The sequence below is a fragment of the Ambystoma mexicanum genome, chromosome 5q (genome assembly GCF_040938575.1).
Source record: "Ambystoma mexicanum isolate Mex_15411 chromosome 5q, UKY_AmexF1_1, whole genome shotgun sequence".
Lineage (NCBI taxonomy): Eukaryota > Metazoa > Chordata > Amphibia > Caudata > Ambystomatidae > Ambystoma > Ambystoma mexicanum.
This window is the reverse complement of record NC_090933.1, coordinates 1,246,210,937-1,246,235,533: the sequence shown is the minus strand read 5'-3', so window position 1 is coordinate 1,246,235,533 and position 24,597 is coordinate 1,246,210,937.

The following is a 24,597-nucleotide window of genomic DNA, read 5'->3' as shown; positions in this document are numbered from 1 at the left end:
CAGGATGTGGTGGGTCAGAAAAGTGCATTCTTAATAGCAGTAACCCCGTAATGACATGTGCCCATCAACATACAACCTCAACTTTAGACAAAATGGTGGGACACCTTGTGGTGAAGGACCAATAAAAGTGTCAAGCAACGCTAATATTGACACACCTCTAACAGAGTCATATTTTAGAAAGCCAACATTTGCCCTGGTGCTCCAGTATTTGAACTAGGGTGCATTTGCCTGGTGTAATAATGTATTGGAACGTGTTTTTACACTAGGGCAATGTTTTGCCTAGTGCTAATACCGTGCAAAAATTGCACTTGCATCAGGGAAAACGTTTGGTAATCTGGGCCGTGCAGAGCCATTGTATTGACCTCAGGGTAGGAAATGTGTCTGAGCAAAGTTTGCCATACCAGAGCCCTGCTCTGTACCCAGGCCCAGCCCAGAGAATTCTCAGATCTGATCTGAAGCTGAGCATCTGCACGCATAAGACCCAGCACAAAGGACTAAATACAGAAACAGCCAAAGGCTCGCATTCTGTTTTGCAGCTGCCCAAATTGGTGTATATGTCTTGCAATTTACAGAAATGTTTTTGTTAGGGTGAGTAATGTGACCAATGAAAACAGCAGTGTCCAACTTCCATTATTCGCTCACAGGGGTTTCTTGCTCAATCATTATCAGCCATGTTTTAAATTTAAAATTGTGGGGCATTCTTATGTTCCCATAATGCTCTTTGCTTTTATGCAAATTGCCAGGATTGGGTTCAATGAAGAGATACTGTGTTCCAGCAAAGGTTGATCATGGTGTATGTGGCCTCCCATGGGCTAGTCCTCTTGCATGGCGGTGTCGTTGGGCAATAGAAGGGACATGCTTTCATCTTTACAATGTCATCAACTAGGACTGTCCGTTTTTTTTATCAGAGACCAAAGACAGTGGAGACAGGGTGCAGGAGTAGGGAGCCAGAGGGGGTGGCGAGCTCCACCAGCAGTGGCAGCATGTGACAGAGCAGGACACGCTCGGCACAACAGGTGTCATGGGACAGAAATCCATGGCTGAGGAGGGCAGAGTTCCAGAACAGTATTCCCAGTAGAGCAGGGTGCACGCAGAAGCAAAAGGCCCTCAGCAGGAGGTTCGTGTAGGGCGGTGGGACTGTGGGATGACTTAAAGAGGTGAACTATGCATGGGGGACAGGGACCCAGGACATCATCGGGTTTCAAGCAGTTGTTTTGATGAGGTCTCACAACTACCGGTTTATTTGAAATTACAAATGCATGCATTGCTTTTGTGCATGCAACCAGCATTTGTGCATGTGTGAAGTGCTGCCTTGTGCGCCCAATCTTTTCCTTGGTTAGTCCACCTACAGGAAGATTTTATACGGGGGAAAGACTACATGCATCTTGTCCAAAAATATAATTGTTTGGTTAGACATTTGACCTTGGACTAGACCAACCAACTAATACAGTTACAGTTGGGTGGTATCTTTGCCAAATACCTAATTGATCAGAATTGGGGTGTAAAATAACTCGGGCCATCTGCAAGGGTCTGTGGTTGGCCTGTGCTGGTGCAAATCTCATTAGGGTTGACTCAGCCTTTTATCCTTCCAAGGTCAATCAAATGAGCAATAATGAGTTAACTAACAATATGTTATGTTAAGTGGCATTTGTATAGTACCTAATGCCATTGGTATGGCCTGAAAGTGCTGTGGGCGAAGGCCCTTGGAGGACCGAAGTCCGAGGTACGAGAAATGGTAAGACGGTTATAGAATGCATGTGTGCATTTTAGCCAGTACGAAGGTAGATACAGGCGGCTAAGTCCCTGCTAGCGACCCTTGGAGATCTGGATAGTGGATGGGTGCTGTTATGGGCTGTCGGGAGAGTATGCGAGTCAAGGAGACTGATTATGTGCCCAGCTGGACCGAATCTTTTGTGGGACTCAGCTGCATTCCATTGGCAGAGGTGATGGGCTCTGTGAGTTTCATCAGTGGATGATTGCAGATGCGTGCGGGTGGGTGGCCGTGCCTTGGGAGGGAATACGGCTATCTTCCATTGAGATGGAGTGCAATACGGACCAGTGAGTCCTGGCTGATTTGATGCAGGAGTGCAGATCATCTTATTCTGCTCGACCAGAATCCTTTTTATGCGTGCTTGGTACTGTCTTGTTGTCTCTTCATGTGACTCATCAATGCCCCCCTCCCCTGCTTACCTGTCTGACGTATTAGTTGGACTTTAATTATTAATATACACTTTTGAGATAAGTCCACGTGTTGTTCTCTCATCCCAAATGGCACATCTGGTCGAGTTGGCAGAAGTCAGTAATAGTGACGGATTGGTAACTGCCAGGCTATTATGCAAGTCTATGCAAAAAGGACGAGCATACTCGTCCGTGGCACTTACTGTAAATTCTGTGGTCACACAAGCGCCACGATATATGAACACACACACGTTGTATTTGATGTTTATAATATCTAGGGTCTTTACAGAGCCTCTACATGGCCACATGTAGCAAGGTCATATACTAGACACTAGTGGCGAGTGGGTTACAGAAATAGAGTTGGGCAGATGCATGATACATTTGCAGATGGGGCAAAGCCCTTACCAGATTGGCACATAGGCATTGAGAAGGAGTACCGTCGTCAAGGCTGGGCTAGAGGTTACATGTGTGGTTATCTACTGTATCATGCCACTTTAGCATGAAGCACTATTACACCTTTGGAAGAAGTATGCACCACTACACCAGGAAGCCCCATTGGCACTGCCCTGATGAGTTCACAGACAGCAGGTGTAAGCATGCCTGGAAACGACACAGTTACATACCCAGTGCTGTTGGTAAGACATGAGGGGTGCTTATTCGTATAGCCCATGCTACACAGGTAATCCCCGTTGCATATCAATGCAAAAAGCATAACATTTATAGGTTGTGGCCGTATGTAGCGCTTCACGCCTAATCCTCCAGCTTCGATGCACTGTAATAACAGATGCTAGTATCACCCCATTTTCGTGGTATTACCCGAACTCAGAAGGATGAAGGGTTGAGTCAGCCCTGCTGCTGGGTTGAAACTTGCGAAGTGAAGGCTGCCCTCATGCCCGAGACCGGCACTGTTTGACTTGTGAGCTATCCACAAGGTGATGGTAAGTGGGCTGCCCAAGAAAATAGTTTTCCTAGATCAGTCTATAACAATGGCAACCTACCCCTGGTTGTCCACCAATCAGTGAGCCAGAACTCTCTGCTGAGTTATTGAGGTAATACTGCGCATGTATGTAGGTTCAGGCCCACATACATTCAGGCCGTACATAATGCATGTAATATCTGTAAATAGCAGTATACCCTGCTTTGTAAATAATGTTTCACACTTTTGACTCCCTGTAACTAAGCTTCGCATTGTCTTTTAACTGCTGCGCCCTGATACCCCTGGGACTGGCGCGCATTATAAATAATAAACAAATACAAATACAAAATACAAATTAATTTCAACTAAAGAGGGGTTGGCGTAAACAAGTTTGATGATCACTGCGTTGGTGGATGCACCCTCAATAATCATGAGTGAAATTGAGCAGGATAGGAGCACAGCCTGGAAGGGAGTACACCCCAGTAGTTCCAGATAGAAGTTGTCCTTCCGGGGTCAGCATGCAATGATAAATTACCCTCGGTTTGGATGTCGCGGGCGGGCTCCATCTTGGGAGGGCGGGACATTGACTCTGGCATGAGGAATATTGTCAATTTCCAAGATGTCTCCCGTCACAGGACAATGAAGGACTAAGCACTTTCCCTTATTCATTTACCCGCCGCCTGATAATGTCATATTGATGATAATTTCTCTTTAATGAGCAATTTGCAGAGATAATGATACAGCGGCGGAATAATTGACGCTGACACCCGTTGGCGCCGCTGTCCCTCATCGGACTTAATTCACTTGATGTTGTGGGAGGCAGCGTGAGGGGATGTTGAAGGCTTAAGTTGCCTGCTCCTCGTGGACACCTTAAGTCCCCCTCTCAAACTTGCTCGCATGTTTTATGGATGTTAATGTCCAGCAGTTTCTTAGTGCTCCTTATTTTGGCAGCTATGTAGACATGTCTTGGGGGAAGGGGGGAGAAAATAGTTTGCCCAAGATCACACGAGTTGATCATGTGGGAAAGTCAGAATTAGAATGAGGCGTCTGGTTATGCGGAGAGTAAATTAGCTACTTTGCCAGATTCTAGTTTTTGTGACCATGCTCTTGGATGCAGACTCACATCAGCTGTTTCTTCTCTTCCTTCTGCTATATCCACTTTCTTTCCTGCTCTTTCTCGGGCTTCTCTTCCACGCATAGACTGTTGTGATCTCTGGACCCATGGTGTTATCCATCCACTTTGAATATGTGCTTATTGGCCCCATGTCGGGATTATCACATTCAGCCACCCCGGGCTTTTTAGCCAATCAACCTTTGGATTCTGGACCCTAAAGTTATAACTTTGCCATTAAAAATGCCTGGCTTCCAGTCATAGCATGCAAAGTTATGTTGGCTAAAATGCTACCGAGGTGTGGCACGGGACCAGATGGCATCTAAGATTCTGTTCATTTTGCCGTTCTGAATTCTTTCCCTCCTCTAGTGCTCCTTCTCGCTGCAGCTCTTTTAGTTTTCACTTTTCATACCTTTCCCTCTGGGAAATTTGGGGGTCCCCCTGCGAGGCATGCTGTGCCCCCTTGCCCCCCAACTCGGCAACAAATCACGGGTCGTGCCTAGATTACCACGCATGCGCAATACGCACAAACGTGCTGCTGAAGGGGTATACCGCACACTGCACTAGGAGAAAGATATATGTGTTTTAATGCAATATACAGCACTTTCTGAGAAAAATTGGCTAAAAAGCCAGAGTGTTTGCAATTGTTTTGTAGGGTAACACCAATCCAATACTTGCAAGTCACCAACCATGCACAGGAACATTAATGCTTTGCTATCAAAAATGCCATGCCACAATTAAAACATGTCCAAATGGCTGCACAATGTAGACCTGTGTAGACATGTAATAACATTATAGGAACGCATGCCAGTGCACATTTAGACATATGAAGACTGGTTGCACCAAAATGCCAGGCGAAGCAATAACACTCATCAAGAACAGAGCACACATTCAAGCCTGCCTCTCTGCAGCCAACAAAACGGCCAAACTCTTCTGCAAGGAATGGGGCAATCCTATGGTCTCTACCTCTACTATTCCCTCAAGGCCCTCTCTACGGCTTTGGCCTCTCGCTTCTCCGCTAAAACTCAGGACATCCTGTCCTCTATCTCCTCTTCCTCTCCCCCTCCCTCTTTCTCTCTAGGCCCCCCCTTTGGCCATCTCTCCCTCTCCTCCTCCTTTCTCCTCTTTCTCTCTGATAACACCTGACAAGGTTTCTAGACAAGTCCCATCTAAGTTTTGTCGAAACAGGTGCTCGCCCGCTCCTCCAGAACCATCAAGGACATTATTGACACCCTTGCTCCAGCCTTGGCCCATTTCTGTAATCACTCTTTTACCACTACAAACGTTTCCCTCTCCGAAAATCTTTGAAAAGCTGTCCATCTCCCAGCTTCGTCTCCACACTGAATCTGTTGGTTGTCTCCAAGACCATCAGTCTAGCTTCAGAGCTGCCAGAGGCATGGAAACTGCTCTCCTGAACACCTGTGAAGATCTGGTCTCTAACCTTGATTTCAGCATTCCTTCTGTCCTCATGCTCCTTGACCTTTCCTCTGCTTTTGACATGGTCTACCACGCCATCGTGATCAGTCGACTCCGTGAGAATCTGGGCATCATGGATCAGGCCCTGGAGTGACTGACCTCCTTCCTCTTGGACCGCCCCTACCAGGTCCAACTTGGTCCCTTTTTCTCCCCCACCTCTGTCTCTCTACCTGTGGCGTTCCCTAGGGCTCTATCCTCTCACCATAGTTTTTCAACCTCTACTTGTCCCCTTTGGCCCACCTGATCTCTACCTTCTCCTCTAACTTTCAGTGTTATGCGGATGACACTCAGCTCTCCTTCAGATTCCCTCAGACTCCTCTCCTCTCCTCTCTTGCTCATTCCTGACTGTCTATCCACGATTCAGGATTGGTGCTCCTCCAACGATCTTTGCCTTATTGCCAGTAAGACAGAGATCCTTGTCATTGGTACTGCTGCCCCTGCTCTCCCTCTCTCAATCTGTCCACCCGCCTCGGGCCCTCTTCCTTCGCCTTCTTATGAGGAAAAAAACCTTGGCGTCATCTTCAACTCCACTCTCTCTTTCTCTCCACACATCTCGGATATCGCCACCCCACTACCAGCTGCACCACCTCAAAGGGACTCTTCCCTTTCTCACTTTCGCCCAGAGGCTCACTGTCTCCAGAGCCCTATTTCTCTCTAGGATGTACTGCTGCAACAACCACTTTCTCAATCTGCCTTCCTCTACTATCTGCCCTCTGCAACTAATCCCGAACAGGACTGCAAGACTTATCCTTGGCCTCAAGCCCAGGGACCGTATCTCTCCAGCCATGAAATCTCTCCACTGGCGCCCGGTGGCTGCAAGGATCAAGTTCAAGACCCTGTGCATTGTCCAAAGGCTTTCTGGCGCCAGGACCCACACTACATCCAACGCTCTCTTCTAAAATACCTTCCTTCTCGAGCCCTAAGGGTTAGATGCTTCACCAGGCAGAGAGTGAAGGATAGATCTCTCTCCTCTACAGGTGCCTCTCTCTAGAATGGCTTCCCTGGCCCTCTCAAACTTGAGTCGGACCACCTGAAGTTCTGGAAGCAGCTCAAAACGTTGCTCTTCTCCTCGGCTTTCTCTTTCTCCATCCCCTGCTGACCTACCTGACCTACCTGTCTGCTGTACCAACTGGTTGCTTGGCTATCCTCAGTCTTACTGAGTCCAGGCTCTTTCTTGATCAGTCACCGTTGCACTGCCTCCGGGCCTACCATGCACGTAAGGGCTGTAACTGTAAACCTACAGTCTGTTGTTCTGCTTGCACTACCCAGAGCTGTGCTGCCCTGGCTGCACTTACTCAGGGGAATTGTTTCCCTGTTTTCCCCTCTTCTCTCCCAATGCACTTCCACCCCTCCCTTGCACTTCTCGTTCTCGCACTTGCACGATCTGAATGATACAAGGCCTAGTAAGATCATTTGTCTTGTCCTCTCTCTGTTTTCCCTTCCATGTCTTGTCGCGCCTAGAAACACTTGTGTACAGGCGTGTTATATATAACTTATCATATCATATATAATTTAATCACAGATGGCCAGAAAAATATACAATGCAGCAGTAAGAAACAGCTAGACTGGCAGTACCCAAATGCCAGTCTAGCCAGGTAATGACACTTAGCAGGACTGCTTTATAAGAAAGGCCCATTAAACAAAAGTCATACCAAACTGAGGAATGACTAGATTGGCTGCACCAAAATGCCTCTCTAGCCACTAATACCACATATCATGCCTGCTTAGCCTGGACATGGACGACCATTATGATTTATTGCACAATCCTGCCCCCCCACACATCCCCTCTCCCTCCCATCCCCTACAGCAACCTTCAAAATCAGCTCCTTGTCCCAGAATTAGCTCCACGTCCCTCTTCCTTGTCTCAGTGCTTACGTCTGAGGTTCTTTGCCTAATAGGTAATTACTGGGATGAGGAAGAGTGGAACTATGAGTAATGAAGATTAGAGGTAGATAAGTCAGGCGTTAGCTCCATGTACTTCTACCTCATCTCAGTAATTGTGTATGAGGCAGAGTGCCTAATACACAAGAACTGCCTCATTTACAAGTACTGGGACAAGGAACAATAGGGCTAGGAGTAATGAAGATTACCAATAAGTAATCAAGGCATTAAACACAAGTAGTGGCGCAACACCATTGAGCTGACTGGGCATCAGCACTCCCTTCAACCCTCTGAAATTCTTGGCTATGTTGACTTGACCTGGGTGACCTACAGAGCAGTCGCCGGACAGAAAAGGACGCAGATATTAAACAGCACCTGGGTTTCGCTATTAACAAGTGCCCGGCCCAGCAATTACTAACGTAGAGCATTTCACGGTTAGTAACTGCATTCAAATGCCAAATTTATTGCGCAATGGAAATCGTGATGTGGGTTTAGTACTTGCATGCCAGGGGAGTGATTGGAAGGGTAGAGAGGGAACAGGAGACCGGTCATTCTCACAGCAGCCCATAAGTGGGTGCTTTCAGACTTAAAGGAGAGGGTTAACTGCTTGTAACATTGAAGCCGCACTAGAAAAGTCTCATTCAAATGTGTTAAAAAGTTAGATGCCCCCACACAAATAAGTTTGTTCCTCCCCACCACACGTGAAGTTAGCGCCTCTCCCAACATTTGAAGGGCTAGCCCCCCGAAATGTAGGTTTTGTTGCACCCCTGAATACAAGCACACACACCATTCACCACATATACACACGCACACCCAGCCATCCATACATTTAAGTGTGCACTCTTTCACCATACAGGCACACCCAGACAGCCTCCGATACATTTAAGTGTGCACCATTTCACCATACAGGCACACCTAGGAAGCCACCCTTGCATTTAAGTGTGCACCCTTTCACCATACAGGCACACCCAGGCAGCCACCCTTACATTTAAGTGTGCACCCTTTCACCATACAGGCACACACACACAGGCACCCACCCATACATTTAAGTGTGCACCCTTTCACCATACACTCACACATGCAGCCACCTAAACATTTAAGTGTGCACCATTTCACCATAAAGGCACACCCAGGCAGCCACCCATACATTTAAGAGTGCACCCTTTCACCGTACACATACTCATGGACACCCAGCCATCCATACATTTAAGTGTGCACTCTTTCACCATACAGGCACACCCAGACAGCCTCCGATACATTTAAGTGTGCACCATTTCACCATACAGGCACACCTAGGAAGCCACCCTTGCATTTAAGTGTGCACCCTTTCACCATACAGGCACACCTAGGCAGCCACCCTTACATTTAAGTGTGCACCCTTTCACCATACAGGCACACACACACAGGCACCCACCCATACATTTAAGTGTGCACCCTTTCACCATACACTCACACAGGCAGCCACCTAAACATTTAAGTGTGCACCATTTCACCATAAAGGCACACCCAGGCAGCCACCCATACATTTAAGAGTGCACCCTTTCACCGTACACATACTCATGGACACCCAGCCACCCATACATTTCTGTGCACCCTTTCACCATACACTCCCACAGACAGACACCTTTCCATTTAAGTGTGCACCCTTTCACCATACACTCACACAGGCAGCCACCTAAACATTTAAGTGTGCACCATTTCACCATAAAGGCACACCCAGGCAGCCACCCATACATTTAAGAGTGCACCCTTTCACCGTACACATACTCATGGACACCCAGCCACCCATACATTTCTGTGCACCCTTTCACCATACACTCCCACAGACAGACACCTTTCCATTTAAGTGTGCACCCTTTCACCATACACTCACATACGCACACATCATAGGGTTGAGGGGAGCCAAGACATTTTTTTGAAGTCACTCTGACTTCATAAAGAAATGATTACCATTAAGGACTGAATCATAACTGAAATAATTCCTTTATAAAGGCAGAGTGACTTCAAAAATAAACTATTTCTTTTTGATGTCATGGGACTGGCGATCAAAACATTCCAGGAAACTGGTTGCTCCATAAGGAGCATTTCATGCGGGATCTTGAAGCTTGCTCTAATGCTGAAGGTCTCCATGCCTGGGTTGCTCCCCTGGCTCCTAAAACCTCTGCGTTGCAACCACTAAGCATGTACAATGTTTGCCAATCTGAGCCTATTGGTGTGGAAAAATCATGTACAATCTCTCTTATGCAGAACTGGGCTCATCAAGGCTCCCACACGTGTCCTGAAGAGCCTCCTTATAAAGAAGTGAATTCTCAAGCCTCCGCCGTAAAGCCTGATCCTGGTGCAGTTAGTGCCCTTTCGTCTTGTGGAAACCCCTTGCTTATGGAACTGGATACTCTACCTGATCCTTCACTCCTAAAGGATATTTGCTTAAGGAAGTCCCATATGGCACGTGGAGCCGACCCTAATCTAAGGAGTTTTGTTATGGATCCTAGAAACTTCATCATAAATTCTAGTTTGGCTTAACCGAAAAGTGGTCCAAACCTGCGTTAGAACTCAAGATGTGAGAGTCCTTCGGAGGATACAGATTGGGGACTGTTGCTCCCTTGACAACACAGATTGCATTGATGTTGGATATGGATTTAGTAGTCTGCCCTTGTTTTTGAACAAAAATTCTAATTTGCAGAATATGTCCTCACTCACAAAGCTAAACATTATTATGAATGGATTATTGTCGTGATGTGTATGCTTTGGTAGTTTCCTTCTTTCTGGATGTTTTATCACACGTTTGATTATGCTATGTAGCTCTGTGTTATGTTTGTATTGTTTTCGTGTTTTTTGTAAGCGCACTGAGGCCTGCAGGCGTGTTGCGATACATAAGAAATAAACCAAACCATAGGGCCCCCCTTCCCCATGACTCAGATGTATTATGGACGTGGACCTACCATATCGTATCAGACCAACTCTGTGATCAAATGCTGTTACCTACCCCTCCTAATCCTCTGCCACCTTTTTCCTTATGTGACCTTCCCACCCAGTGTGTCGTGACCGTTGCTATTATCCTCTCTCGCTTAGACTGTGCTAAAGCCCTTCACCTAGGGGCCCCCACATCACAGATAAGAAAAATGCAACACCTACAAGACATAGCTGCAAGGCCCCTCCTAGATCTAGGCCCCAGAGAACAATTCAACCCCCCTCTCCATGTCCTACAGCGTCTTGCATGCGACGATCCACCTTCATGGCAATGTGTATCACCCATGGAACCCTTCACAACTATGGCCCGGAACACCTCCACCATAAATGTCCAAGCTACACGCACAACTGAAAACTCGGATCAGGCTCAGCACTTCTTCTCATCGTTCCAGACAACAAAATCAACCCTCATGGGGAATCTGCCTTCTCAGTGCAAGCACCCACCATCTGGAACTCACTCCCATTAACTATCCGCCTCATAGAGGACCACCTAACCTTCAGGAAAGCTCTCAAAACCTGGCTTTTCCCATCAGCACCCTACAGACTTAGCCGGGAGCACTCTCAGACGCAAACTATTCATCCACCCATTTTGAGATACTGTGCGCACAGGAGAAACCTATCGGTGAGACACAGCACTTCCAAACTGGCCTAGACGTTATGCCCCACACAAATAAATCTAACCAGGTTTTGGTCATTCTCCACCAGAACCTCATGCACTGCATACCAGAGAATACAGCTGTACCCCTCCAGGGATTTCGGTCCGCACAGCCACAAACAACTGCGATACTCACTGCCTGACTACACCCAACAAAACATACATCACCCTCGGCCCCGAGTGGCTCTTCCCACTCAAAATCCGGTCCAGCTGTTCACATAACTGGAATATTATGACTCCTCCGACTCTTTTCATAATGTCAGAGCACCGGTCCCCTACTGGTGATCATAGGTTGCTGTTAGGGACTGCGCCACGCCCACTACTTAGCCACCTTCCTAATGGCTATAAATGCACACACGCCTTTTATCACTCCTTCATCACTTCTCAATCCTCTGACTGTGGTCTTCCAAAGGGCGTTCAACCTCACAGCGCTTCGAGGGCACACCAATGGCAGTAGGTGCTATACAAATGCCATAAAACATAACATATTTGTTCTCTCTTTTTATCTCTGTCAGTCTCTGCTCCCCTCACCGTCACTCATGTGGACAGGCATTGTTCCCTCTGTCAGTTTCTCTCTTTCTCTTTCATACTTGCATTTTCTCTGCTCTTTTTATGCCATTCTTTTTGTCTCTCATGTACACACCCACATACACCCCACCTCATGCACACAGCCACACACACCCGCACCCATCCACAACCCCTCACCCCCGCACACCCACACAGAGCCACATAGACCCACACAACATCCCCGCACACCCGCATACACACAGACCAAACTCTAACATTTCCTTACAAGGACCTTTCGCCGTTCCTCAACTGACAAATATCAGACGTGGAAAGTGGGGGATTTTTCATTACTATACCATACTTGTGTGGACCTAGTTGACATGCAAGTCACTATACTAGTGTGGACAAATACACAGCCTCACTTAGAAAGGGAAACACGGAACGTGTATTTGGCAATTTTCCGTGGTAATGCTCTACTATTCACTGCGTGGATTCTGGGGTGATTGTTTTTAGAATTTCACTTATGGCTATACACCCAAAATATATGGGCGGAGTGGTAACGAAGAGGTCCTCACAAGCATAGCAATGCCACACATACAGTGTCTCTTAAACACACTCTCTCTCTCTCTCACACACGCCCTCTGACACACACTATCACTTTCGGGGCGTGATTTACAAAAATAAAATAAATGGGACATTTTTTGTAAATCAGGCCCACTGGCTTTGCTATAGGTGTAAACGATAAGTGAGGGCTTCTTTCATACTCTACTGTACTTGCACGACCTAGTTGCTACTCAAAATACTTGTGAGGACACACCTAAGGAACCTGGAGGTGATCTTCTATCTATGTCCTGGCCAAGAGGAGAGCACACATCCAGGTCTGTGTCTATGCAGCCTCTAACAGCACAGCCGAACGCTGCAAGGAGCTGGCCAATCCTATTTCATTCTCCACCCCTCCTGTTCCCCCCCCCAGGCCATGTGCACGGTTCTGGCTTCTCACTGTCCTCTCTCTCCTCTTCCTCTGCCTCTACCTCTCTTGCCCCCCACCTGTCTGCCTCTCCCTGTCCTCATACTTTCTGCTCTTTCTCTGCAATCACTCCTGACGATGTTTCTAGACAAGTTCGATCAATGAAAGTGTTGTCCAAGCACATGCTCCCCTGCTCCTCCAGAACCATCAAGGACCACATGAACACACTCACTACAGATCCTTGCAGCAACTGGGGGCGAGTGGAGAGATTTTAGGGCTGGGGAGATGCGGTAGCTTGGCTTGAGGCCAAGGCATAGGGCCTGATCACGACTTTGGCAGTAACGCCGGCGGTATTATCGCCGCCGGTATTAGCCCTACCGCCGAACTCCCCGGCACTAATAGCCCCGGATCACAAGGTTGACGGTAATGTAATTCCCCATTCCCCATTGAGCCCATTCGGGAATGCCCCATTCCCCATTGGGCTCAATGGGGAAAATTCACGCTCTTACCGCCGGCGGATTTCCCGCCGGTGGTAATAGCGCGAATTCTCGGCGGATTTCCCCCCAGCTCAGAGCTAGGGTGAAATCCGCCTAAGTCCTGATTTGGCGGACCCTTAAATTCGGCGGTAATAGCGCGACCGCCGGATTTAAGGGTTACCGACAAAGTCGTGATCAGTCCTATTCTGGATTCGTTGAAGGACCGGAGTTCTGGAGACATTGAGTTTCTGGGGGAAGGTAAGGAAATGGAGAATGCCTCTGAGGAGGTGCGGCTGAAAGGGGGCCTTCTTGGCAAGGTCCATGATGTGAGGAGAGAAGGAGAGAGAAGAGTCAAAGATGACACCAAGTTTTTTTGCCTCACAGGAGGTTGAGAGGAGGGCGTCCCATGGAGGGCGACCAGAGTGTAGGAGGGAAAGAGGGAGCTCGGATCCCAATAAGAAGGATCTCAGTGTTACTGGCATTAAGGCAGAGATCATTAGCAGCACACCATGCCTGAATAGCAGTCAGTCAGGAATGAGAGAGGAAGAGGAGTAGAAGTGGATGGAAGCTTGAAGCAGAGCTGCATGTCGTCTGCATAACACTGGAAGTGAGGAGAGAAGGCAGAGATCAAATGGGCTAGAGGGGCAAGATAGATGTTGAAAAGCCAAGGCGAGAGGATAGAGCCATGAGGGACAACACGGGTGGAGAGTGAGATGGTGGAGAGAAAATGGCCCAGTTGAACCTGGGAAGGTCAGTCAGAGAGGAATGAGGTCAGCCAGTCCAGAGCCAGGTCCGTGATGCCAAGAGTATCACAGGGCCGATTTTTAAGGTTTTTTGTTTTATATCATAGAGATATATACATGCCGGTCAAATAGCACAGCGAGTTCAATGCTTGCCACTGATGTAGCAGGTTCGAATCCTGGCATCTGTCAAATCGGCCGTTCAACCTTCTTATTTTTCCATTTATAGAGCACAAAAAAACAGAGGCATTGAAGCGCTGTTAAAGGTATCAGTTACATGTGCCCCGAAGGCACTGGAAGAGGTAAACAGACAGATTACAGTTACAATTACATTTTAGGAATAGGCATACAGACTTAGTGGCGAGGTAGAGTGTTACAGGAAACAGTGAAGAGGGCATATCCGGGGGGGGCATACAAGTAAACAGCCAAGTTTTTAGTGCTTTGCAGAAGGCCCAATACGTTTCTTCCGCTCTTAATGCATGTGGTACAGAGTTCCAATGTTTCGCTGCAATGGAGGGAAAGATGGCGCCCCCAGCTTTGGATTGTTTGAATCTCAGCTCGTAGGCCTGGATGAGGCGGTTTTGGTGATTCTCTGAGACAGGTATGGAGGGGTGGATCTAGAGATACAAATGTGTGTGATAGAGAGGGTCTTGAACATAATTCTTTCTTGGTTGGGGAACCAGTGAACAGCTCTGCGGGTGGCAGGGATGTGTTCAGATCTAGGGAAGTTTAGTGCAGCTCGCAGAGAATTGTTTTGGATCATCTGTAGCTTCTGAACATTGTGTGCTGAGGTACCTGCGAAAAGAACATTGCAGTAGTCTAGCCTGGCGCTGACAACCGCCCGGGCAATAGTAATCCTTTCATCCTTCTGAGGTCCATATACTGAGTAGCACTTTGTGGGATAATATTGTCATCTGTTATTTCAGCGCTCTGAGATCAATGGATGTGTAGTGCTTTCTAAGAAATAGAGATTATTATTATTATCATAAAGCATCTCTCCTCCTCTTACGTATCCTATCTCAGCCAGAAATATCAAATGAAGATGTGGTAGCCAGGGCAACAGTTAGTACACAGGACTACTGCAAAGCAGATTCACCCACCCCACTGGCCACTTCAGAGGGTGGCTAGAGTGATGCCGGGACTTGAGCTAAGAGACTGGAGGTCATTGCAAGTTTGGTTGTATCCCACTGAATAATCTAACGGCATACTACCAAATGGTAATACCGTTACTGCCACTACCATTACTGCCACTTGGTCTGCCAGAATGACTGGCAGATTACAAGTGGTGGCAAGTGTAGGTTAATCCCCATTCGATGGAGTCCCATATGACATGAGTTGAGTGCCGGTAATGACAGCTGTTTTTTTGTTGGTGGGGTGGCGGAATTACCCCTAGCCCGTGCCTTGCGGTAATTCCGGCCACCCCACCGGCAAACATGTAGTTTGCCAGTCTGGAAACGTGCTGTAAACAGAATTATTATTAATCCCAGACCGGCAAAACTGTAATGACTCCGAGTGTGATTGCTCGAGCACAGAATATCATTTACAACTCTGCACATTAGTAGAAGCCCCACTTACCTCTTAAGCAGCCTAACATACGCAGGTTGATGAGACTCTGTTCGGCTTCCTAGAAAAGACTGTGCCATGGCGGAAGGGCTTTGGCGGTCATTGGCCCCAAAATCTGGAAGAAGCGACGGCTCAGTGTGAGGATGGTGGAAGTCCACTGTTCAGAAGAACTTTTATAAAGGAGCTGTTCGGACAAGCCTCTAACAACTGAGCTCTGCCAACAAGATCCCTCAACATCTACCTCTGACACTGATTCAATCTTGAGAGAACCCTGATTCCAGCTCTTACATAATGTGTGAATGTTTAAGATGCCCCTCCATGATGCCTGCATTGTCACTGCATACCCCACATTTTTGCATGGGGGACAGAGGGTCCATGAAGAAGTATGTACACAATGGCCCTTTTCGAAATTGCCAGTAAATAAATGAATTAATATGTGCCTGCTTCCTTATGTTAGGTTTGTGCATATAGCTACTGCATATGTCATAGTGAGTGGTCCTATAGCCATTGTGAAAGCTGCCACGTAAGCGCTGTCATGTGATTAACAGATACGGTTCTACAGTTATGAAAGGGCAGATGAATGCAGTCATTTACTGATGTGATTTGCATGAAGCACTAATGGCATTAGCAGCTAAATACAGTAGCATAAGATTTTAAAGAAGAGATTTTAAGAAGTTTAAGATGTTAAACCCCATAGTGGCGACAGTATGGGAGAGTTACATCAGAAAGTGTTCCATTGTGAAACAATGTTAAATGTGAATGAAGCGCACATTGGTCTCAATTATCGACATAACTTCCCACTTGATCTGGATGACATGCAGAATGTCATTACTAGTGTAAAGGCCTCACGGGCCCCCGGCCCAGAAGGCCTATCTTATGCGGTAATAAAACATGATCCAAACAGTTGGGCCCCGATACTACTTAGAATGTTCATTACAATATGGCAGGATGGGGGTGTTACCGATAGCTGGCGTGAAGCTATATTTATACCAGTACACAAAATGGGGTCACGGACCGCCCTGCAAAATATCATATCGTGGCCATGACAGACGTCTGTTCGAATATATTTGTGACATTGCTATTAAGAAAAAAAAAAGGTTGGGCCGCACAAAACAGACTACTATCCAGACAACAAATTGGTTTCGGAACCAGCATGTGGACACTGGGCAATATACTGGCACTGCACTGCCTAATATCTGTGGTTAAAGCTAGTAAGGGGCAGAGGTTATACCCGTGTAATGGGGTCTATTCATCCACATTCGACAGAGTGGACAGATCACGATTATGGTTGAATCTAAGGAGTTGGGGACTAGCCCACAATTACTGCATTTTGTTTTCGAAATGCATAACAGGACCAACTAGACACAGAGTGGAGCCAAACTAGAGCAATAAAGACACACATAAGCCTCAGACAAGGCTGCACATTAGCACCAGTACTGTTTAATTTATACCTAGCAGACTTGGCAAAAGCCCTTGATGAAATACGAGGATTCCCCCTGTGATAGGAAAGGAAGACATAAAATGGCACACTATGCGGACGACACCGTGGTCCTGGATAGCACTCCGATAGGTTGGCAGAGATCAAGTAAAGCATTGCTCACCTATGCTGCAGAAAACAATATGGAGATACATTTGATGAAAAAGAAAGGTGGTGGTAATTTACGAGGTAGCAAACCGAGGTTTAAGTGGGAAATAAATGGGACAGACCTAGAGGTTGTCCCAACACATGTATATCTTGGGATGACAATTTTTGCAAACATTACTATAAAACAGTATGAAGAAGTATGAATAAAAAAGGGAATAAGGACATTGGCCCTCATTACGACCCTGGCGTTGGACCATGGTGCTAATAGCACCATGGTCCATGCCGGTAACTTACCGACTCCGCCATGGCGGAATGGGGAATTACCGCCCCATTCCGGGGTTGGCGGGGCGGTAATTCCCCAATGCCGCCATGGCCCTTCCCCATTCCCATTTTTGCCCCATAGGGCTCAATGGGGATGGGGAAGGTGCTAAGTACGGTGCCACAAATTGCAGCACCGTACCTAGCACCAAGGTCCCTTTGCGGGTTGGTTTTTTAACGCCTGCTAAAAGCAGGCGTTAAAGTGCCACCCGCAAAGGGACCTCGTAATCAGGCGTTAAGGGTTTAACGGTGCTGCCACCTTTTACGGCGCCGTGAACCCCTTAACGCCTGGGTCGTAATGAGGCCCATTGAATATTACCAAACAGCTAGTGGGAGTGGTCACTCCAAAGAGGGTTATTTGCAGATACGTTGGACAGACATAATTCCAAGCATTTGGTATGGGCTTGAGGTGCTCGGTGAAGAACACATACAGTGGTTCAACAGACAAGAGGGAAAACTCTTGGCGGCCGATTCAGAGACTACCTAGATCGGTACATGTAGAGGCCATGAGATGTGAATTAGGTCTCACACACTAAGGGTCTTCCGATAGGTCCAACAGTGTAAATTATAATTAAGCTCAAGATGCAGAGGATACAATGATGGGTCTGATGGCAATAGATAATAAAATAAAAAATAGCAACCCATTAATGAAAAACATCATCAGAATAACTGCTAGAATCCTTATATTTGGAAACCCCATTTGAGAATCCGGAATTGTTGGGCAACTTTTACTATAAATTACAAACAAAAGCCAGAAACTGGGACATATCACTGAAAGTAGACTCACTGAGTATAAAAAACCTATATGGCGAATATGTTAGTCAGGGGTTTAGTATAGGCAGGGGTGGACAGGAAGCCAAAAGAGGCCCTGGAAATAATGTTCAAAGTGGCCCCATAGAACTAATTTTCAGGATCCTTGCCCTTTTCCTATGAGAACATTTTAAAATAAAATGGGTTACCACACAAAAGAGACCCGGGGTGCAGAGGCCTACAGGGAAAGCTCCAGGCCAGTCCACCCCTGAGTGTAGGAACATTGTGTGACCATCTCCTGAAATATAGCAGTTACAACTTCAAGCCATTCATAATGGTGCTTCGATTTAACATACTACCTTGTTATGAAGACACTGGCACTTGCGAACGTATCCCACTAGAAGATAGAAAATGCAGACTGTTGGGAAGGCATGGTATCAAACACAAGTGATCACAGTTCAAAGGTATTTAATGAACTTCAATTGGGTTTGAAAAACGCCTAATCTAATCCTGAATCTAAAGATGGGAGCAAGCTACGACCATCAAATAATAATAAGGCAGTCCTAGTCTAGTCTGTCAAAATAAAAGGGCCTATACTAATAAACCGATTTCCAATCCTTATTTCTAAATACAAATAGTGTGGTAAACCATGTTGTGCAATAGAAAAGTGTTCAATAAATGATATGTCAGGATATTCAAGCCGTTGGCTTCCCTTCCCCATGTTTTCAGGATGGGACAAGGCGGCACACCCAAGCTTAGCACACTCTCTGGCTTCTCTAGCATGAGGATACAGTTCAAAACCTCATCATCCGGGCCTTCTGTGCCAAAGTCTCTTTGCCATTCAAATTCTGTTATTTTAGAGGGCCTGATGCAACATGACAAACATTAAAGTTCCTTTATTCTCTGGATTTCACATAAAACCTCTCAGGTGATTTACTGAAAACCTTCATTTGGTCTCCCTCTGCCATTGTCGTACCAAATGTGCACGGGATTTAGCTTGTTCCGTCGCAGGATGACTTCGATTCACAATTCTTGATATAACCTTTATCTCACTTTCACTTTTTTTTCTCTCATCTCAGCTGGAAACCTTACAGAGACCTTCAATTGAGCCCCCACGCAGTACCAGACCACTCTGTCAAAGGTATTGTATCTTGTTTATTAAAATTCAGTCACTCATCAGCGGTACAACTTTACTTGCATCTTGTTGTATTTCATGGTCTGTATTGCTGTTGCTAGGTAATCTGGTGCCCTGCCTGCATGAGCGTGTGGTAGAATGTTTTGGTTCGCAAACGTGTTTGGATTCGAGTGAAGCAGTTGATGAGCGGAGAGTCACGGCGGTTACGGAGAGATGCAGTGCAGGGCGCCGGGTCACTAGTTATTATCAATAAACTTGAAGTTACTTACATTCAACATCCTTTGTGGCCTGCATACTTCGTTTGGCGACGAGGATTTACCCGGCGTCGCATGAACCCACGGAGAGAGAGAGAGCGGCTGCTCCGAGCAAACATTTTCTGTTTGCTTGTGCTGTTTACTTCCATCAATGTCGGAAGTATGAGGAGTTGGACACTGGTGTTCCCGCAAGAGTTTGGATGTTTTGTTGATTGGAGGCTGATGCATTTTTGAGAAGCGTATTAGTACATACGCACGAGCACTGGTAGCAATTCAGTTTTACACGCTCGAGAGTAAAGGACCCAGTGAAGCGTCATGCGCTCATGTGATTTAGACCCTTTGACACAGCACAGACCAGGAAGTCAGGCGAGGATGAGAGAAGCTTCTTCATCTTCGTCTCAGTGAGAAAAAAAATGAAAAAAAAACATTTCTCTCATTTGATATTCAACTCTAACAGAATAGAAGAAACTGCTTTTTCAATATCAAATGATACAGTGTTTTATGGAAGGAAATTACTGGTATTAAACTAGAAATAGGATTTTTATTCTTTTCTAAAGAAATATTGTGCAGCAAGGTACAAATTTGACCATGCAATGCATCATCATTCAACCGCCTGCAAGTTTCCTCCCAACACCTGGACAGCCTGTGGTAGTTTGGTCTGAATGGAAAGAGTTCTGGTTGAACTATATTCAGACCGTGGAGCAAGAAGGACTTACTTTTCATAAGAAGAAGCTATTATTACTTCATGCTTTAGGCTTGGAAGGTCAAAGGAAGTTCAGGGAGATACCAGAACTGTCAGTGGATGAAGCTGGTGATGCTGATGAGCACGAGAAAGCCATAAGACAATTAGATAAATACTATGCTCCAGAGACTAATGTAGCTATAAATAGATATAACTTTTACACAAGAATACAAAAGGAGCACGAGAATATAGAAGAATATGTTTCAGCATTGATACTATTGGCATGTGCATGTCATTTTGGAAATGGAATCACTCTTGATGAACTAATTAGAGACCAGATTATTATCCAATCTAAAGACAGTTTGATTCAAGATAGATTGTGGATGGTGGGAAACCAGTCACTGCCAGAGACTATCGCTATCGCGAAAAGGATAGAACACAGTCAATTGTGCTCCAAAGAAATGAAGAGCTAAAAACAGGAAACTACTCATAACATGCTGCAACATAATGCTAAAGGTGGATAAGAAGCGGAGGATCAAAGTTTAGTCAGCACTCTGCGTATCAAGGATCGAGTTGATGTTGCCACCAACAAAAGTAATAGAGTAAAGAGGTTTGAGAATAAAGGTAGTTCTCCTAGAGGAAGGATCTGGGTGAAGAATGATCCCAGACTTCAGAATGTCCAGACAAGAGATGGCGACAGATGCTACAATTGTGGTATATTAGGCCATTATGCTATGTCAGAAATTGCCCCGCGATTGGGAAGAAGTGTGGAAATTGCGGAGTGAAGGGTCATTTTGCTGTCACCTGTAGACGAAAAAAAAAAGAGTCTCAACAATTCAAGATGAGGTGGAAGAATCGGATGAAGAGAGGGTGTTCATCATTCATGAACCACCAGGAGGAGAATTCAAGTGCCCAAGTTGTGAAATAATATTGGACAATTGGAAACTCAAGGTGAAGGTTGATAGCTGTTCTCCATGGACAATTACCATTAAGAAGGCCTGGCAAAATGTATTAGCAAATGGTCTCAGAAGTAATTTGAAAGCATCAGACCTAAAAGAATCCATGCGGATTCGAAGGGTTGAAGATTCAGATTATAGGTTGGTTCTCATGCATCATTCAATTCAAGGACAGGCGTGCCCAAGTGAAAGTTTACGTGTCTGAAAAAGGAGTAAACATAATAGGTTGGAGAGATCAGGCTGGTTTGAGAATCAGATTGGATCCATGTGAAAAAGAACAGATTCTGATTGTAAATAGTAGCCAAGGGCAAAGTGAGGAAAAGATGACAAATAGTAGTGAAGTCCAAGCGAAATTGGGCTTATTAAAAGATTTTGCCCACAGAATTCGTCTCAAAAGGGGAGCATTACCAGTGAGACACACGGAAACCAGACCCATTCCATTTGCCATTGCTGACAAAGTTGAACAAGAACTTTTAAGGTTAGAAACAGAAGGAGTTATTGAGAAGATTGAATCATCAGAGTGGGTGAGCCCCATTGTTGTCGCGTTGAAAAAGAATGGTAAACCGAGAATTTGTGTGGATTTGAGAGATGTCAACAAGAACATCATAACAGATACTTTTCCTCTACCAATAATATCTGAAATGTTAAATCGCATTGGGAATGCAGATTTATTTTCCACGTTGGATCTTTCAAGTGCGTATCATCAGATATCACTCACGGAGGACTGTTGGGACATCACAGCATTAATTACGCCATATGGGTTGTATAGGTATAGGCGTATGCCTTTCGGTTTGGCGTCCGCGGCGGTGGAATTTCAAAGAGTCATGATGCATGTTCTTAAGGGTTTGAACGGGACACTTGTGTACCAAGATGACATTATTGTTTTCGGCAAAGGTTCTGAGGAGCATGACAAAAGGTTAAAAGAAGTGTTGACAAGGTTGGAGGTTGTTGGGTTGAAGATTGAACAAAGTAAATGCAAACTTGGGGTGGAAGAAGTTGAGTATTTGGGACACACTGTAAATGGTAAGGGTTACAAACCTAAGTGGGATGCCATGAAGGCGATTAAGGACTCACCTAATCCCACTAATAAGGATGAGCTCAGATAATTTCTTGGGTTATGGGAGTATTATAACAGATTTTTAAAGAATTTTGCCAGTGTAATCGAACCATTGAGAAGACTGATGAAAAAGGATGCTAAGTATGAATGGAGTGACGAGTGTAACGAAGCGGTAAATTGCATAAAAGGTGAGATTTGTAATACTGTAGAGTTAGGAGGATTTGTGTTTGGAAGGTTAACCAGAGTTACGGTGGATGCCAGTGGGAATGGGTTGGGGGCCGTTTTATCCCAGATAAATGAGGATGGAAATGAAAAGGTGATCAGTCATGCTTCCAGAGCGGTATCGGACACAGAAAGTAGGTATTCAGTAATCGAGAAAGAGTTATTAGCTTGTGCTTGGGCAGTAAATTATTTTAGGAAGTATCTTTGGGGAAGCAGGTTTATAATACAAACTGTTCACAAGCCTCTAATTGAAGTTCTCACAGTGCGTGGGATGTGTAAGGCTTCCCCTAGACTAGCTAGATTAAGTCTCAAGCTGCATGACTATCATTTTGTGGTGAAGTATGTCCCGGGAAAGAGAAATATTGTTGCTGATTATTTGTCCAGGTTGCCATTAGGGAATAGCGAGACGGATGTTGAAGGAGATGAAGAGGTTGTAGCAACTGTTTTGGAGGTAACATCTAAAGAAATATGGTTGAATGAACTCAGTAAAGATGAAGTTTTGCAAAGAGTCAGGAAGTACACTGAATCAGGTTGGCCTGAAAAGAGACTGGTTTTTGAAGGGTGCATGAAGTTCTGGGAAGTAAAAGATGAGTTGTCCATGGAAGATAGTTTCCTAGTGAGGGGGGATAAGTTGATCCCTCCACAAGTGTTGTGCAATGAACTCATAGAAAAAGCGCACCATGGACATCCAGGAATCACTGGAACTAAAAACAATGTGAGAACCAAATATTGGTGGCCTGGAATAGATTTAATGATCGAGAGGTTTGTCAGAAATTGTTGGTCATGCCAAAATAGTGATAAGAGTTGCAAAAGTGTTAAGTCTGATCCCATCAACATTGTTAAGGGGGAGGCACCATGGGACAAAGTAGGTATTGACATTATCAGACCTTATGGAAACTTGATGCATGAAAAGAAGTTTCTATTAGTTTTGGTTGACTATTGCTCAGGTTGGTTAGAGGTCAAGGCTGTTAGTAGAATTGATTCCCGTGGAGTAATTACATTTCTGATGCAGATATTCAGGAGGGAGGGGTATCCTAAAGTGATCATTAGTGATAATGGCATTCAATTCAAATGTAGGGAGGTAAAGGAGTTTGCAAGATGTTCGGGGATTGGGTGGAGATTTTCAGCATTATATCACCCACAAACAAATGGTCTAGTTGAGAGGTGCAATAGAATCATTGTAGAGACGGTAGAATTAGCCTTGAGGAACAATTTACCTGTAGATGAGGCTCTCAAGGAGAACCTATGGAGTATGAGAATGTCTATCAAGAAGGGGATGGGGGTCTCCCCATTCGAATAGATGAGAGGCAGAGTTCCCAAAACGTTACTTCATCCTGAGTGGGTAAATCATAGGAGAAGAGTAGATAGGTTTTACACTGAGCAAGATATGTCAAGAATTTCACCTGGTGATTTTGTAAGAATAAAACTAGGGCGCAATGTGAGAAAAGGTGAATCCAAGTACAGCAGCCCTGTTAAAGTTGTACAAGTGTTCAAAAGGGCTGTTAGAATTCATGGTGGTTCTGTCTGGAATTTAGATAGAGTGAGTAGATGGTTATGGAAAGGTGAATGCGGTAGGGAGGGGCAAATGAAATACAACAGAAGAGCGGTTGAGTTGTTTGGAGAGGATGTACATATTCAGAATGGTGGTGAGAATGAGGGTCCTAGGATTCAAGTTGGAGAGTTGGATGCACCTCAAGGAAACAATCTTGATGTTATTGATGATAATAGGAGTGTGCGTAGTTCAAGAGTGAAGAGATTACCAATTTGGTCAAGAGACTACATCATGGAGAATTAAGGACAATTATGTACCTATGTAATGTTCCTTTACATCTTATCATATGGTCATAAGATTTCATGTAGGTTTGGGGACTTAAAGTTTTAATTAATTGCACTTTGGTTAATGTTATTTAAAGTTGTGTTCTGGCAGTATTTGTTATTTCATGTTTTGTACATTTCTGTTCTTGTTGTTATTCTTCTCTCTTTCTTTGTTTTTTTTTGGTATTTTATAGGGGGGTGTGATGTTGTATTTCATGGTCTGTATTGCTGTTGCTAGGTAATCTGGTGCCCTGCCTGCATGAGCGTGTGGCAGAATGTTTTGGTTCGCAAACGTGTTTGGATTCGAGTGAAGCAGTTGATGAGCGGAGAGTCACAGTGGTGTACAGAGAGATGCAGTGCAGGGCACCGGGTCACTAGTTATT